Raw genomic sequence first — 18,336 nt, 5'->3', positions numbered from 1 at the left:
CTGCTGGCCATCTGGATGGGATGTCTTCTTTGGAAAAATGTCTATTCAAATCCACTGCCCATTTAAAATTTTTATTTATTTATTTATTTATTTTTAGAGATGTATTTATTTATTTTAGGGAGAAATAGAGAGGGGATAGGGGCAGAGGGAGAGAATCTCAAGCAGACTCCTCACTGAGTACGGAGCCTGATGCAGGGTTTGATCTCATGATCCTGAGATCATGACCTGAGCTGAAACCAAGAGTTGGGTGCTTAACCAACTGAGCCACCCAGTGCCCCCATTGCCCACTTTTTATTTTTTTTATTTTTTAATTTTAATTTTAATTTTTTTAAAAGATTTTATTTATTTATTTGAGAGGAGAATGAGATAGAGAGCATGAGAGGGAGGAGGGTCAGAGGGAGAAGCAGATTCCCTGCTGAGCAGGGAGCCCGATGCGGGGGGACTCGATCCCAGGACCCCGGGATCATGACCTGAGCCGAAGGCAGTCGCTTAACCAACTAAGCCACCCAGGCGCCCCCATTGCCCACTTTTTAATCAGTTGTTTGTTTTTTGGTGTTGAGTTGTATAAGTTTTTTTTAATATAGTTTGAATGCTAACCCCTTATCAGATATGTCATTTGCAAATATCTTCACCCATTCACTAGGTTGCCTTTTTGTTTTGTTAATCATTTCCTTTGCTGTGCAAAAGCTTTTTATTTCAGTGTCATCCCAGTGGTGTATTTTTTGCTTTTGTTTCCCTTGCCTGAGGAGACAGATCCATAAATATGTTGCTAAGGCTGATGTCCAAGAGATGACTGCCTATATGTGGTATCTACTTTAACCGACTGAGCCACCCAGGCGCCCCTGTGGTATCTACTTTAAAGATTATTATGAGGGTTGGGGTGCCTGGGTGGCTCAGTCAGTTATGCATCTGCCTTCGGCTCAGGTCATGATCTTGGGGTCCTGGGGTCAAGCCCCATATGCGGCTCCGAGCTCCATGCTCAGTGGGGCGTCTGCTTCTCCCTCACCCCCACCCCGCCCCCTGCTTGTGCTCTCTCTCTCTCAAATGGATGAATAAAATTGCTTAAAAAAAACAACTTTTATGAGGGTTATGTGAATTTTAAACAATGAAAGGACTTAGTGCTGGGCATATAGGAAGCACTCAATAAATAATAATAAATAAGTTCTTTTTTTATTGTTATGAAATATACAGAACATAAAATTTACCATTTTAACCATTTTTAAATGTACAGGTCAGTGACATTAGGGTACGTTCACATTGTCGTGCAACCATCACCATCGTCCATCTCCAGAACTTTTTCATCTTCCCAAATAGAAACTCTGTCCCATTAAATACTAACTCCCCATTCCTCCTTCTCCCCAGCCTCTGGTAACCATTCTATCTATGAATTCGACTACTCTAGGTTCCTTATATAAATGGAATCACACAATCCTTGTCCTATTGTGACTGGCTCATTTCACTTAGCATAACGTCTTCCAAGTTCACCTAGGTTATAGCAGTTTCCAGAATTTCCTTCCCTTTTTTTTATTTTTTAAGATTTTATTTATTTATTTGAGACAGAAAGAGTGTGTGAGAGAGCATGAGCAGGGGGAGGGGCAGAGGGGGAGGAGAAGCAGACTCCCCGCTGAGCAGGGAGCCCCACCTGGCGCTCACCCTGGTGCCCCAATATCCTTCCTTTTCGAGGCCGAGTAATATCCCATTGTATATGTATAGACCACATTTTTTTTTTTTAAAGATTTTATTTATTTATTCATGAGAGACAGAGAGAGAGAGAGAGAGGCAGAGGGAGAAGCAGGCTCCCAGGGAGCAGGAAGCCCGATGCGGGACTCGATCCCAGGACCCTGAGATCATGACCTGAGCCGAAGGCAGACGCTCAACCATCTGAGCCACCCAGGCGCCCTAGACCACACTTTTTTTTTTTAAGATTTTATTTATTTATTTGAGACAGAGAGAATGAGAGACAGAGAGCATGAGAGGGAGGAGGGTCAGAGGGAGAAGCAGACTCCCTGCTGAACAGGGAGCCCGATGCGGGACTCGATCCCGGGACTCCAGGATCATGACCTGAGCCGAAGGCAGTTGCTTAACCAACTGAGCCACCCAGGCGCCCGACCACACTTTTTTTTATCCATTCATCTATTGATGGACATTTGGGTTGTTTCTACCTTTTGGCTGTTGTGAATAATACTGCTGTGTGCACAGGTGTACAAATATCTATGTGAGTTCCTACTTTCACTTCTCTTGGGTATCTACCCAGAGATGGAATTGCTGAATCATGTGGTAATTCTGTGTTTAATTTTTTTGAGAGGCCACCATACCGTTTTTCATAGCAGCCGCACCATCATTCTCGTGTTTTATATACCACGGGCTGACAGATTCCAGCTCTATGCCTACAATGTTAGGCCTTTTCTGAGCTTTAGAAAGATGTACACAATTGCCTACTCAGTCTTGTCAGGGAGATGTCTCACAGGCATCTTGAGATTAAACGAGTCCCAGATGGAACCTTTTACCCCACCTCCTACTCTTCCCCATTTTGGTAAATGGCAGTAATGAAGCATCTAGTTGCTCAAGCTGGAAACCTTCAAGCAGGGCCAGCTTCATAATTTGCCAGACTTAGTGCCCCAGCTGGGCAGGCAAGTCCATTCCTTCTTTCCACCGGTCTGTTGCCCCATCCCACCTGCAAGGGCTGGCTGGCAGCCTGCAGGCTGGGATGTGTTAGTCCCCTGGATCCAGGGTGGCAGAGAGCCCTCCACTGAGGTCACTGCCAGCCCAAGGAGGGGACGGCTCTTGCACTCATCATGCGCCCACGTAGCTGGCCCCACCTTCGATGAATCCTTGATTCCTGTTTCCCTCACCCACCGAATTCACTTTGTCACCAGGACCTGTAAGTTCTAGCTGTAAAATAAATCTCAGCCCTCTGCTACTCGGTCTCTACTGTCATGACCCACCTCCAAGCCACCACCTCCTCTTTCTATCAAACCACCCAGCGGCTCTCCTTTCCTCACATTGGCCCCTCCCACCACATTCCACATAAGAGCCAGGGTCATTGTGTCCACAAATAAATTAGTCCATGTTTACGGCCCATTTTTAGAACATGGGCTCCTTGCCATACCTAGAACAAGATGGCAGCTTCTTGCCATGGCATACAAGGGCGCATACCATCTGCTTCCACCCACTTCCTTGACTGACTTCATAGCTGTTCTCTCTTCTGTTCTTCTCCAGGAGTGGTGTCTTGCTTTCTACACCTTGAAGGTGCCAAGCCTGTGATGGCCTCAGGGCAGGGTTTCTCAACCTCGGCACCATTGACTTTTTGGATAATTCTCTGCATGAGGGTTTGTCCTGTGCAAACCGTAGGATGTTTATTTGCATCCCTGGCCTCTAACCATTAGATGCCAGTAGGATTATTCTCTACCACCATGTTGTGACTACCAAAAAGTCTAGACATGGCCAGATGTTCCTTGGGGGGCAAACTGTCCATATTCTTGAGAACCCTTCCTTGCAGCCTTGGGCAGTGATTCGTCCCTCTGTCTCGATCATCGCCCCCATATGCTACACCACTTTCCTGCTTCTAGTGCTTTCTTGCCCTTCAGATATCAATTTAATGTTGCCTTCTTAAAGAGGCCTCACCTGACCAACCGATATAAAACGGCCGCTCCGTCATTCTCTTTCTCTAGTTTCAGTTGCTGTGTAAACCCCCACCAGTCTCTGATCGTTCTTCTGGGCAGTAATTTCCATCGTTTTGTTGGGTGCTATATTCCTAACACCGAGAATGGAACCTGCCACAGAGTGGGGGCTCAGTACATATTTGCTGAATGAATGAATTCATGACCCTTGGAATCTGTGATCTTGCTCGTTCCTGTACACTTGTTAGGTCATTTTCATGTATTTCTAGTTCTTCCTCTGCTTTCCATTTTTTTAAATTGAAGGATAGGGGCGCCTGGGTGGCTCAGTAGGTTAGGCATCTGCCTTTGGCTCAGGTCATGATCTCAGGTCCTGGGATAGAGCCCCACGTCCAGCTCCCAGCTCAGCGGGGAGTCTGATTCTCCCTCTCCCTCTCCCCCTGCTTGTGCTCTCTCTGTCTCTCTCAAATGAATAAATAAAATCTTTAAAAATAAATAAATAAATAAATAAATAAACTGAAGGATAGTCAACCTACAGTGTTATATTAGTTTCAGGTGTACAATATAGTGATTCAACAATTCCATACATTACTCTGTGCACATCATGACGAGTGTGCTTTTCATCCGCATCACCTATTCACCCCTCCCTCCCCTCTGGTAACCACGTTTGTCTCTTTTTTCCTTTGTTTGTTTTGTTTTTTTAAATTCCACGTAAGAGTGAAATTGCATGGTGTTTGTCTTTCTCTGCCTGACGTACTTCACTTAGCATAATACTCTCTAGATCCACATCACTGCAAATGTCAAGATTTCATTCTTTTTGATGGCTGTATAAAATTCCAGTGTGTGTGTGTGTGTGTGTGTGTCTACACACACCGCATCTTTATCCACTTATCAATCAGTGGGCACTTGGGCTGCTTCCATATCTTGGCTATTGTAAAGAATCAGCTTTTTATAGCTTCCACTTCCACTTTCTTATCCCCATTTCTGCTTCCTGTTGTCTTTTTCTCTCTCTTCATCATACCGCAGGTGATATTTCCCTCCATTACTCTGATTCAACATCTTTCACAACAGAAACTCAGACTAGGAAAACAGGATACAGATAAGGTTTCGGTGCAGTTATCCCTAAGGAGCAAGATCTGATGGTAAGGGTTTGTTGAACTGTGCACAACAGGAGGGTCTCCTGGGACACACAGTCCCAGCAATTGACTGGAACTGGAGAAGACAGCCCTGGTGGGAACCTAGGTGGACCTCTCGCCCTGTCCCTTGTCTTTCCTTTCCTCTTAGTCTTGGCTTGATTCTTTAAAGACCAATCCCCTAAGCCTCTGTTCATCTGGCAACCCAATCAAATGGTGCCGCCGTCCGCACCTCAATAAGCTGTATTAAGGAATCATGCAGACTGAGCTAAAATATCTTTTTTTGTTTTTAAAGATTTTATTTTTTATTTATTTTTGCAAGAGAGAGAAAGAGAGCATGAGAAGGGGGAGGGGCAGAGGAAGAAGCAGACTCCCCCGCTGAGCAGGGAGCCCGATGCAGGATTCAATCCCAGGACCCTGGGATCAAGACCTGAGCTGAAGGCAGACGCCAACCGACTGAGCCACCCAGGCGCCCCTGAGCTAAAATATCTGTACCCCAAGCTCAAACCACTGGGGAGAGATTCCTTGGCTCAAGCTAGGGTGGAAGTTGTTCTTACTAAGTGTCTGCCGTGGGCTAGGTGCTCTCCAGGTGATGAGGATCCAGTAGAGAACAGAACAGACAAAATCCTATTGCCATGGAACTTACATTCTTATGTTACTCTGTTTATGACTAAGCACCTATCAAGTTGTGCAAAATGCAGAGCCATAATTGCACATGGTGATAAATTCGTTCATTCACTTAGTTAGTTTTCTAGATTGCTATATGGACATACAATAAGGGGACTTGATTTGCTGAGGGGTGGGGCTGGGAAATTAAGCTTAAGTTTAACTGAGCCACCCAGGCGCCCCTCTCTGTATTGTCTTTACAATTTCCCTATAAATCTAAAACTGTTCAAAAAATCTGTTCTAAAAAAATTTCCCCTATTATTTACATCTTCCATCACCGTGGTACATTTGTCACATGTGGTGAACCAATACTGATATATTATTATTAACTAAAGTCCATACTTAATTCACATTTCCTTAGTTTGTACCTAATGTTCTTTTTCTCTCTCAGGAGCCCATCCAGGATATCACATCACATTTATTTATTATTTATTTATTTATTTTGTAAGATTTTATTTATTTGTCAGAGAGAGCGTACAAGCAGGAGAAGAGGCAGAGGGAGAGGGAGAAGCAGACTCCCCGCTGAGCAGGGAGCCCGATGCAGGATTTGATCCCAGGACCCTGGGATCATGACCTGAGCTGAAGGCAGATGCTCAGCTGACTGGGCCACCCAGGCGCCCCTCATATCACATTTAGTTGTCGTATCTCCTTTAGGCTCCTCTTGGATGTGAAAATTTCTTAGACTCTTCTTGTTTTTGATAAGCCAGACAGTTTTGAGGACTACTGGTGAGTTACATTGTAGGATGCACCTCTATTGGAATTTTTCTCATGGTTAGACTGGGGTTATGGTGTCTGGAAGGAAGACCATAGGGGTAAAGTGCCATATTCAACACATTGGATCAAGGGTACAGACTTCTAACTTGACTTACCATTGTTGATATTGACCTTGATCACTTGGCTGATACCGTTCTTGTCAGGTTTCTCCATTGTGGACATACTTCCCTTCCCTCTTTCCCTTTCCATGCTATCATCTTTGGAAGGAAGTCACTATGTGCAGCCCACATTTAAGCGGGGAGGGTGCTCTACCTCCTGGATAGTGTTGTTAGCCTTTTAAAAATAGCTTTAGTGGGGTGCCTGGGTGGCTCAGTCCTGAGCGTCTGCCTTCGGCTAGGTCATGATCCCAGGGTCCTGGGATCGAGTCCCACATCGGGCTCCCTGCTCAGCAGGAAGCCTGCTTCACTTCTCCCTCTCCCACTCCCCTTGCTTGTGTTCCCTCTCTCACTGTGTCTCTCTCTGTGTCAAACAAATAAATAAAATCTTTAAAAAATTTAAAAAAATAGCTTTAGTGAGGTATAATTTACATACCACAAAATTCACCTGTTTCAAGTGAACAGTTTGATGAATTTTCGGAAATTTATAAGTTATGCCTGAGGGGATTGGTCTTTGAGCTGGCATCTGAAAGATGAGGAGAAGTTAAGTAGGTAAAGGAAGGGAAAGACTATTCCAGGCAGAGGTAACAGCACGTTCAAGCCCCTCAAGGGAGCGTGGAGCATTCCAGGAACTTGGGTTAACCCTGAATCGCCCAGAAAAGTAGAACATGTCACCGTCCTTCATTTAATATGCTTCATAAATATTTTCTTCAAAACATTTAAAAATCAACAGCATTTTATTGCCTAAATGTATAAACTTTAGTTCTTTGAAACACTTGTCTGGACCTGCTCAGCCTCTGATGGTTTATCTAAGGTTTTACTATAACAATAAGTAAATATTAGAGTAGTAAAATGCAGAATGGTCCCCGAGGAGAAGAAAATGTCATAAAATTTCCTTCCCTTTCAGGCCTTGTTTAAACAAGAATGCAAAGTGCATATACTATTTCCTTTCTGATAAGCCCTTGATTTATTTCCCTTTGGAACAAACACACCACAACAAAATGAGAATGGGGAAGGTAATTCAGAGGTAGAGGGACGGAAAGGAACTATGCTCTGAAATATGTCCCCATACAAACTTAGGATTGAAAAAATCCAGTTAGCAAAAACACTGCAAGGCTTTTTCCATGTGTGAAGTAGACAACAGGTTCTCTCAGAACTTCTGTGGGTCCCTGGAAAGTCTTGGCGCATATGGGCACCCTATTAGTCCGGATAGGCAGGGAGTGCTGCAGTAACAAACAGACCACATGTTCTTAGTGGCTTCATCAGATAGGTCCTTGTTTGTTGCAGTAATTGATTCAGGAGTCTAGGCTCTGTTTATCTTGCCATAGTGTCATCTTAATCCTATGTCCTCAAAGTTTGCCAAGGAGGAGGCAGAGTGAGTGTGGATGATGCCGTAGGGGATATTATGGTGTGGAAGTGGTATATCTCACTCCTGCTGCATCCCTTCGGTGGGAACCCGGTGACATACCCAGAACCTAAGCATGCGGGAGATTGGGAAGTGTAGTTACTTCATGTATGCAGGAAGAAGAAAATAGAGTGGGATTTGATGAATGTATTTGCCACGAGCTCCTGAACTTTTTTTATTTGATGTTTTCACATGATAAAATAATATGTGCTTGTTATAACAAGGGAAACACAGGTGTGTAAAAGTGAAACTAATTATCTGCCTACTTCCTGTCAACTCTCGCTTCTCGCTGTGTATCCTGCCACACCTTCTTCCTTGTTCATATGACTCTATTCCACATATATGTGTGACTCAGGGGAAAAGAACTCTGGCAGACACTTCCGAACTGGAGGTTTTCTTGATAATGCTTCTGGTTGCTAAGAAACACTTGAATGAATTCTTCATCTAAGAGGTACCTCATGCTGACAGAGGAGAGAGAGAATTTTGCTGGAATTTAAAATTGAGTGCTTTCGTTTATGTTGGTCTTGGCTTTTCTACAGTTCTTTGGCAGTCACACCTCCTCTGGGAAGGCTCTCCGGGCTCCCTTTGTCACTAGGGGAGGCTGCACCTCTGAATGATACCAGCAGCCATGGCATCAGAAAGATCTGGGTTCGAATCCTGGCTCTGCCGCCTATAATCTCTGTGGCTCTGGACAAGTAATAAACTCCTCCAAGCATTATGGAAGGATAACCACCTCATATTTGAGACAAATCTAGGACCTATCGCTTGGGGGTATTTTCAGTACTACGAGATAAAGTCTACTCTTAAATCTTCCGAGTTACTGGACATCTTTTACATCTTAATGTCCACAACTAGAGACCAAGGCAACTGGTATTTAGAATGTGTGCAGGAGTGCCCGGGGGGCTCAGTCGTTAAGCGTCTGCCTTCGGCTCAGGTCATGATCTCAGGGTCCTGGAATCGAGCCCCGCATCGGGCTCCCTGTTCAGCAGAGAGCCTGCTTCTCCCTCTTCCTGTGCTGCTACCCCCTCTCGTGTTCTCGCTCTTTCAAATAAATAAATAAAATCTTTAAAAATATAAAAAAAGAAAATGTGTACAATGTGACCAAGAAGCTGAAGTAATCCTCTACAAAACAAAACACCATAAGATGGGGAAGAAAGGGAGAGAAAATCTAGACTGGAAAATGTTAGTGGGCTGAAGAGGACTTGGAGTATTCATTTAGGAAGGAAAGAAGACGTATAGGGAAATGAAGATCAGAAGATGTAGAAGTTATTAGAAACATGTTGAGACTGATCAGGCCGGGTTGCTCCCAATTTTCCTCTTCATTAGTTATGCATAGCTCCCATCAACAGGGGCAGAGTCCTGCTGTGGCAGACCTTTTTTGTTAATGACCCGGTGGAACAAAAGTTTCACTGGAACCTGGAGGTGTTCCCAGAGAAAGGGATTGGGTCTGCTCGGTGTTTTCAGGTTGTTTGCAGTTGAATATAACAGGGGTCTAAAAGCAGAGAAGCCCAGTTAGGGGCAAGCATCCAATTTTGCCAGTGTTGAGAGGGTGGTAGGAAGAAACATAATGGCAACCACAAAATTAACAACAGGAAGATCCTGTCGAAGAACTCCAAAGACAAAGGACAAGGAGCCCAACACGAAAACTTGGGTGTCAACACAAATATCCAAAAGAAAAAAATGTAGAAAAGAAAAAAATATCGATGGTTCATCAGTAAGGGTCTGGTCAAGAAAACCAGAAATCACTTTAGCTATTTCAAAGGAAGAGGGATTTAATACAAAGAATTAAGTCTTAAAGCTGTTGGGAGGGCTGGGAGAGGAAAAAGGCAGAAGGTATTGTTACCCAGAGATTGGAAATTCAGGAAGCTGGGATCTATCCCGTGCAGGTCAATTCTGGACGTGGAACGCTCTTTATCACCCAGTGTTTTAAGAACAGCTCTGTAGCTTTCTGGTCTTTGCACCTTCTATCAGTGTGGATTAGCTTAGAATCCCAAGCCTTAATTTTGTGCAGTTTCCTGTAGGTGCTCAAGGCTCTGACAGTGATAATGTAGTAACAGACAGGCTGTGAAAACTAGTCCATGGTGTCTCAAAACTTTGGCTTGCTTGTGGCCATTTACACAGATGGGCTGCTAAGAACGGCTCACTTGGTTTTGCCTTTCTCTGATGCAGGCCAGGGCTGTGTTTGCTCTGTAACTGGCTGATGTTTGTGTAAATGAAGAGATGGTGGGAACTACCTTTTCCTCATAGGTGCGTTTCGGAGGGAGAGTGGTTCTGGGTTCCGGGGCCTGAGTCTAATGTACTTCACGGCCAGTCGGGCAGCTGGGTTGGTGAACATTTTCATGGAGTGTTTGGGTTCCTGAGTCTTTGAAAGGAAGCCATTTGGGAGGAGCATCATGGTGACTTTGTGGCAAGGTATGGTGTGGGAAGACCTTTGGTGGTTCTAGGTAGTTCCCCCGTGAGCATCTTTGTTGCAAGCCATTTTGCTGGGTAACTAATTGACTGTAAGGCGATTTTCCTGTAAAAGATTAAAAAAAAAAAAAAGCTGGTTGACCGTTTGGTTTGACAGTTTGTTGGTTTCATCAACGGGTTTTATTTCTTCATTGACGCAGTACTCCCATTTTTATTGTATATAAATCTTAGCCATCATAATGGTCTATACAGCGCTGAGAAGTTTTGAACCCACATTTCCCATAGAACTTTGGACCATTTATCAATGGACATCTGACAATATGCCAAGAAAAAACAACAGTGCAGAGGCTTTCAAAATGCTGAGGTTTTCACGGTGCAATACGAAACTCAGGTACAAACATGCGTCATCGTATTTGGAAACCGATACCTCTCTTAATGAAGAAAGACATCTTAGCAGAAAAAGAAAAAGTGCGCTGTCAAGCCAGGAAATGAATCAACATATAGAAAAGAGAGAGAGAGAGAGAGAGAGAAAGCATAGTACTATGGAGGAGAGATTTCGAAGACAAGTGCTTAGGTACAACCCACAAAATAAAATCAGTTATTTGTGCCGGATTGGCGTCAGTCTACACACATGTTCAACGTATTCAAATATTTTGTATTTTGCAATACAGTCTTTGTAATTTTGTTATACACTTTTCATGCTTCCTTATGTGCTGTTTCATGAAGGTCCCTCTTTGATTTTTTTTTGCGAGTTTGTCTTTTACGCAACGTTGCTGGCTGGCCAAGCAGGTGGGGAAAATGCTAGCAGCCATGCTGGTGGACGCGGGAATGGCGCGGGGTTCCCTCGCAGCCTCTTCCCGCCCCCCCCCCGCCCGGCGTGTCCTGTCCTCTCTTGCACCCTTGGGCCCGTCCTGCCAGCGCCGTCCCTCCCGCACAGGCTGGGAGAGCTAGTCTTGCTTCCCGCTTCTCTCTGCCCCTGTCTTGTTAACACGTGTTAACACGGAGCCCCAGCATCCCAGCTGATCGGCGGTGGCGCCTCTGTTGGCAGAGTCCGTGGGGCCTGCGAGGGAGTGCTAAGCGATGGGTTCTTCTGCTCTGAGCGCCTTGCTTGCTGCTCTGGAGCAGATTATTGGGGCATTTTCACAGCAATGTGTGTTTCGTCTTTGGCCCTGACCCTTCACCCAAGATGGGAGATTATGCATCAAGAAGCAAATGCTGCCTCTGAGTCCTCTCCCGAAAAACTTTCCAGTCCCTCGAAAGTAGGGATCAGCTTCCCCAGCCTGAGAAGTTTGTTTCAGACTTGGTGTGGTACCCAACCTGTTCTGGAATCTACCCCCCACCGCCGTGTGCCCTGGGCTCTTCCAAACCAGTCACTGAGTAGGGTTCTCCCCCAGCCCCATCCTCTCTGATCCCACATTTAGTTCCCTCCTTCACTCAGTGCCTCTGCTGAAAGCTTGCGCAGCAGGGTGCGTCTGACTGCGAGTGTCTGCCAACACCTCCCCCAAGCCCAGCCTGCCCCAGGAAGGCGGCCTTCTAGGCAGCTTCTTAGGGGATACGTTCGGGCAGCGTGCCCGAACACCTCATACCTCTCCCGAGTGTGATCGCTGGGAAGGCCAAGACCCAAAAGTTCCTGCCAGCTGATGGAAGGCCCGCGACTTCTCCCATGCAGTGTGATTTACGGTTTGCAATGCATCTTACGTCCTAACACACATTATTAATTCGATCCTCATGTTTGTGATTTTTCACAGATGACAAAATTGGAGCTCAGGGATTAGCGTACTTACGCCTGCTCACACAGTAGAAAGGTGGGGGAGAAATCCACTCCAAATCTTCACACTTTGACTTCTAGACCCTTCTCCCCATACCAAACAAGGAACTAACCTATGAAGCCGTATGAGTGGGAGTGTTTACAGCGAATTTGTCCTTCCAAGGTCAAAAAGATGAATCTGGGGCACCTGGGTGGCTGTCAGTTGAACATTGGACTCTTGATTTTGGCTCGGGTAGTGATCTCGGGGTCGTAAGGTCAAGCCCCACGTCCGCTTCGTGCTCAGCGCAGAGTCTGCTGAAGATTCCCTCCCTTCTGCCCCTCCCCCCACTTGTGCACTCTATAAATAAGGAAAATCTTAAAAACAAAAAAAAAGATGCATTTACCCTTCCGAGCCTACTGACAAAGGAAAGGAAGAAGATGGGGTAGAAAAAGGAGAGGTTTAAATATACATTATATTCACCATGAGCCTTGTTTTTCCTGGGCCTTCATTTCGTGAGCTTTACTGGCCTGAGAATATTCAGGGAGAACTGTGGAATAGATGAGTTTGAACAGTTGTTCTCTTTCTTTATCTAAGCATTTTGCATCATTGCTGTAATAGAATCTTGTTTATTTTAGTGTGTAATGTGTTCCTATCTCTCAGGGAAGATTGGGAGATGGAACAGTCTGGTAGGGGAAAAAAAGCATGAGTCCTGGAGTAGTAATTGTAGCTCGCCTTTGCTGACTTCTGACTTTGTCGTAGACATGGTTCTAAGCACCTGACATGTACTGACTTGTCGTAATCCTATGAGGTAAGCACTATTGATGTTTTATTGTACAGAGGGGGAAATGAGGGTTCAGAGAGATGAAGTAACTTGTCTGAGGTCACACAGCTAGTAAATAGGGGGGTTAAGATTTGAACCCAGGCTATGGGACTCCAGATCCCAAATTGTCCATGCCTCCCCCATAAGATCAGGATATGGCTCAAAGTCTCTGAGCCTCGGGATCCTCATCTGTAAAATGGCAATAAATACAAATCATACCCAGTGGTCAAATGAAAGAATAGACATAAAGCATCTGGCGTGCAGTAGGTACTTAGATATTAGCTGTTATTATTACCACATTTGAAATCTGTCCAGTGGTTCTTCTGAATTAAAACCGGGATGTGAGGGGCGCCTGGGTGGCTCAATCGGTTAAGCGTCTGCCTTTGACTCAAGTCATGATCCCAGGGTCCTAGGATCGAGCCCCGCATTGGGCTCCTTGCTCAGTGGGGCGCCTGCTTCTCCCTCTCCCACTCCCCCTGCTTGTGCTCTCTCTCTCTCCTCTGTCAAATAAATAAATAAAATCTTTAAAAAAGAAAAAATGGGGTGTGGACCCTGACAGTGTGTGGAGAAATAAGCATCTGGGCCCCCCTCTAACAAGCTCTGTGACTTTGGGGAAGTCACTTCATTTCCCTGAACCTGTGCCTCATTGGGAAAGGATAATAATAATATTTCTCTATTAGGGTTGTTGTGAGGATCAAATGAGATCATGTGAGCTTGCCAGGCATGTGAAACGTGCTCAGTGCTTGGGAGCTCTTATTATTATTTATTAAGGGTACATTTTTTTTTTTGAAGGAAGGCTCTTGTGAATGGCGGTGGGGTGGGGATATGAAAGCAGGGTATGGCAGTGGAGGACCCCCCTCTATTGGGGGAGCTATTTCAGAACATTTTCCAGGGACACCTGGGTGGTTCAGTCAGTTAAGCATCTGCCTTTGGCTCAGGTCATGATTCCCAGGGTCCTGGAATCGAGCCCCGCATCGGGCTCCCCGCTCAGCAGGAAGTCTGCTTCTCCCTTTGCCCCTCCTCCTGCTTGTGCTCTCTCTCTCTTTTTCTCTCTCTGACAGATAAATGAATAAAATCTTTAAAAAAGTAAATTATTAAGAAAACATTTTCCAAAGGTAGTGTCTTTTGATTTAAAAAAAAAAATATATATATATATTAGAAAAAACAGCTCTGTTTGATATATGGTTGAGAGAAGAGGGGTTTGACTCTAAAATCCCCAACAAATGTAGTGGAATGTGGTGTAGTTTTATGCTCCAGTCTCCCAACCAGGTTCATCCCTCTGATGCTAAATCTTAGGTATCCTCTCAGAGGAGAAGGAGAAGAGGACTCGAAATATATTGATTTTTCCCTACTGTGACACCCGTGGGCCTTACACCTCTAGTATGTTGAGAGTTGCCGACCAAACATTAAATCTCCAGGATTCAGGCCTCATCTGGGGTTCCCTGTGGGTCTGGTGGGGCAGATCCTAGCCCTAGCCCCAACCCTGAAGGGCAGTATTTATTTATTTTAAGATTTTCATTTTTAGAGAGAGAGAGAGGGAGAGCGAGGGGAGGGCAGAGGGGGAGGGAGAGGGCCAAGCCGACTTGGCACTGAGTGCAGAGCCCCTCGGGGGGGGCTCCATCTCACGACCCTGAGCCAGAATCAAAAGTCAGTTGCTTAACCGACTGAGCCACCCAGGCGCCCCCGAAGGGCAGTGTTTAACACAGCAAGGCCACCCATCATCCCCTTGGACATTCCTCAAGGAATTTTGGGTCCTTGGAAACCTACACAGGGGCCCAACATGGGACAGGGGGAGGTGGTGATGATCCAGGGTTCTCGTTCCTGGAGGTTGAAGGCGTACCAGCAGGTGGGCGGCATCATTGTCCTGGGGTGTTGCCGAGCAGCCCCTGCTTGACCACAGACACGTGAACAGGAGGCAGGATGAGGGTGAGGCCCCTTGCTGGGGTTTAGGATAGCACCTCTCCTTGTAGTTGGAGAAGGTAGGGCATGCCGCCTGGCTGTGAGAGGGCACAGAAATCCCCAGATGTGAGAGGTCTTGTGGTGGCCGAGTTACCCTACGGTGGCAGGCGGGGGCAGAGCCAGAGAACTATGTATGACTTCAATGTGAAATGTCTTGTTTGGGGTCTGTCCCCTGCCAGGAAGCAGAGTCCCCACCCTCCTGTCGAGCAGGTATTACAAGAGATGGCTGCAGGGCTCAGAAGGTTCACCTTGTTAGTGCCCAGGTTTGGTTTGGCTCAAAAGAAGGGCATTCTTTCTGCTCAGGAAACCCCAGACCAAGGGCTTGTAATCTAAGGTATGTGTGGCAAAGGTAACAAGGTGTCTGTCTTTAGTTAGGTTTCCAGTGGCCCAGATGTAGGCCCTTAGTCTCTAGAATGTGACATGCCCCCGAAATCTGAGGGTCTCTGTCCTCTTAGGGGCAAGGCCGGCTTCACATAGAACCCCAGGCACAGAAGGGACCTGCCCTTGATTAATGCTCCGTTGCTGCCGTGTTGAAATTCTTATTTTTTCTTATTTAGTATATATATATATATATATATATATATATTTTTTTTTTTTTTAAGATTTTATTTTTGAGTTATCTCTACCCCCAATGTGGGTCTCGAACTCATGACCCCAAGATCAAGCGTTGCACGCTCCCCGAACTGAGCCAGCCAGGTGCCCCAATAAATTTTCTATTGTGGTAAAATATATATAACAGGGTACCATAATTAAAAATAACGTATCCTAAAATTTGCCACTTTTAAAAATTCCAGTATAATTAACATACAATGTTGATGTTAGTTTCAGGTGTATAATACAGTGATTCAACCCTTCCATACATCACCCAGTGCCCATCACAACAAGCACGCTCCTTCATCCCCATCATCTATTTCACCCATCCCCCATCCCTGGCAACCACCAATTTGTTCTCTATAGTTAAGGGTCCGGTTTTTTGTTTGTCTCTATTTTGTTCATCTGTTTTGGTTTTAAAATTCCACATACGAGTGAAATCATACGGTATTATTTCACTTAGCATAATACTTAGCTCCATCCGTGTTGTCACAAATGGCAAGATTTCATTCTTTCATGGTTGAGTAATATTCCATTGTGTGTGTGTGTGTGTGTGTGTATACCATATCTTTATCCATTCGTCTAACGATGGACATTTGGGTAGTAAAATTTGCCTTTTTTTTTTTTTTTTTTTTAGAGACAGAGAGTACATGCGAGCTGGGGTGGGGAGAGGCAGAGGGAAAGACAGAATCTTAAGCAGGCTCCACGCTCAGTGTGGAGCCCAGTGCAGGACTCATTCTCAGGACCCTGAGATCATGACCTTAGCTGAAATCAAGAGTTGGATGCTCAACTGACTGAGCCAGCCAGGTGCCCCTAAAATTTGCCATTTTAAAGTATACAGTTCAATGACATTAATTACATTCACAATATTGTGCAACTATCACCACTCTCTGTTGTCAAAACTTTTTCTTCATCCCAAATAGCCACTCTAAAGCCATTAGGCAATAACCCTTCATTCCCGGCTCCCCTCCTCCCCTCAGCCCCTGATTACCTCTAATGCAGTTTCTGTCTCTGTGAATTTGCCTGTTCTGGATATTTCATGTAAGTGGAATCATACAATATTTGTCCTTTTGTGTTGGGTTTATTTCTCTTAGTATAATGCTTTAAGGGTTTATCAGTGTTATAGCATGTGTCAGAACTTTATTCCTTTTGGGGCTCCTGGCTGCCTCAGTCAGTAGAGCCTGTGACTCTTGATCTTGGGGATGTGAGTTCGAGCCCCACATTGGGTGTAGAGATTACATAAAAATAAAAAATCTTAAAAAAATAACTTTATTCCTTTTTATGGATGAATAATATTGCATTGTATGTATAGACCATATTTTGTTTATCCATTCCTCTTTTGACAGACACTTAGGTTGTTTCCACCTTTAGGCTATTGTGAATAATGCCACATTGAACATGGGTGGGCAAATATGTGTTCGAGTCCCTGTTTTCGATTCTTTGGGTAGACACCCAGGAGTAGTATTGCTGGGTCATGGAAATTCTGTGTTTAGCTTTTTGAGGAACTGCCAAACTCTTTGACATTCTTAGTTTTTGAACAAGGGGCCCTGCATTTTCATTTTGCGCTGGGCTCTTCAAGTTATGCACCTGGTCCTCTCTCAGGGCTATTTTCAGAGGATATCACAGTCTAACACATACCTGAATTACCTCTCCACCTTGGGTGGTTCAATATGTTATCAGCCCACTATAGCCAGAAATTAGCCACCACACCTATCCTAGGGCCTGTGGACAAACATGGTCTACTTGTCTGTTTATGTCGGGCTCGAGAAGGAGAATGGTTAATGTAAGCTCTTTAGCTTGAGGACTGAAACCACCAACTCCCACTTAGCTCACATACGTCTACAGCGATGTGGCTGCTCACTAAAAACGTGACTTAATTCCACTGTCTTTACCAATATAATTTTATTATTACAGAAACACTTGCCAAAGATAAAATTTGCAAATAGCTATTGTTTTAGGAACTTACCCAAACCCACTTGAAACTGCTTAACTTCAAAAGATAGCAGTAAATGACTATTAACTCACCTTGCTGTGCCCACAATCCTGAACTTTTATATCATGAGCCTTAGTCAATCCTAATCCACTCCACACCGAAACACCCACCATAAATGATGAATGTCCGGACTTCACCAGTGAGACCCACTTGGAGACACTGTTAAAACTGCTAAGAAGAAAACACCTGCCTGGCTCAGCCGGTGGAGTGTGTGACTCTTGATCTTGGGGTTGTAAGTTTGAGCCCCACTTTGGGTGTAAAGATTACTTAAAAATAAAGTGTTAAAAAAAATAAAAACAGCCAAGAAGTGACCTCTCTTCATGCCAGGAGCTGTGCCTTATCAACAGGTTGTCTTGGTATTATTTTATGGGAGCCCGTATTCAACAAACTGCAGTTTTACCTTTTACACTATGCATTTGCTCCAATCGTATTTTGGATATTTCATCCGATATCCATTCATCCATTGATATGTTGCATGCCTGCCATGTGTTAAGCACCCTTAGACACTAGCTCCGTGATGACTGGGACAGATACATCTTTCATTTTTATAGAGCTCACCCTCTCCTTCATCCTTAAATCACATTCCTGCTGCTAGGGAAGGTAGAGACAAAGAACCCCTCTCAACTTGAATTTATTTGAAAATGGAGCTTCTCCAGCAAACAAGCTAGATCTCTGCTTTTTCGATCTGGATGTCTTGATATTTTGGGGGAGGAAAAACTTTTCTTCTGCCCTCTTAGGTTCAGTGCCTGGGGGCCTGCAAATTTAACCAACAAAAGACAAACAGGAGAAAAGGAATACAAATTTTATTAACATTTTTCTTGCACAGGAGTTCACAGAAAAGAGGTGGTTAGACTGTTTGGGGGGCTTATATGCCATCTTTATCAAAGGAAAGGAGATTTGGGCTTTAAGGAGCCATACACTGTGAAGTGATGAGGATATGTATGGGAAAATGAAGGGTTTTTTTTTAGTAAGGTCTGTTAATGCAGACTCATCTCCGTGATGACTCTCTTGGTAATAAGAGTTACTCTCTTCCTAGTATGGGAGATGGGGATACCTTCACAAAAGGAAATTTATGTCCTGCTTTTAGGCAAAAAAGAGGAGGGAGGAGAATTCTTCCTGCATTTTG

The 18,336-nt window shown here is 44.7% G+C and overlaps 1 long non-coding RNA gene across 5 annotated transcripts in view; it reads left to right on the top strand.

Annotated features, from left to right (window-relative positions):
- The window catches only part of LOC123841923 (uncharacterized), a 74,973-nt gene that overhangs the window by 47,791 nt on the left and 8,846 nt on the right, over positions 1–18,336 (top strand). The gene's annotated exons all lie outside the window — the stretch shown is intronic.

The sequence above is a fragment of the Mirounga angustirostris genome, unplaced genomic scaffold (assembly GCF_029215605.1).
Source record: "Mirounga angustirostris isolate CCGP_5_RB_7025 unplaced genomic scaffold, mMirAng1.0.hap1 SCAF_5, whole genome shotgun sequence".
NCBI lineage: Eukaryota > Metazoa > Chordata > Mammalia > Carnivora > Phocidae > Mirounga > Mirounga angustirostris.
This window is presented reverse-complemented; position numbering and strand designations above follow the sequence as displayed.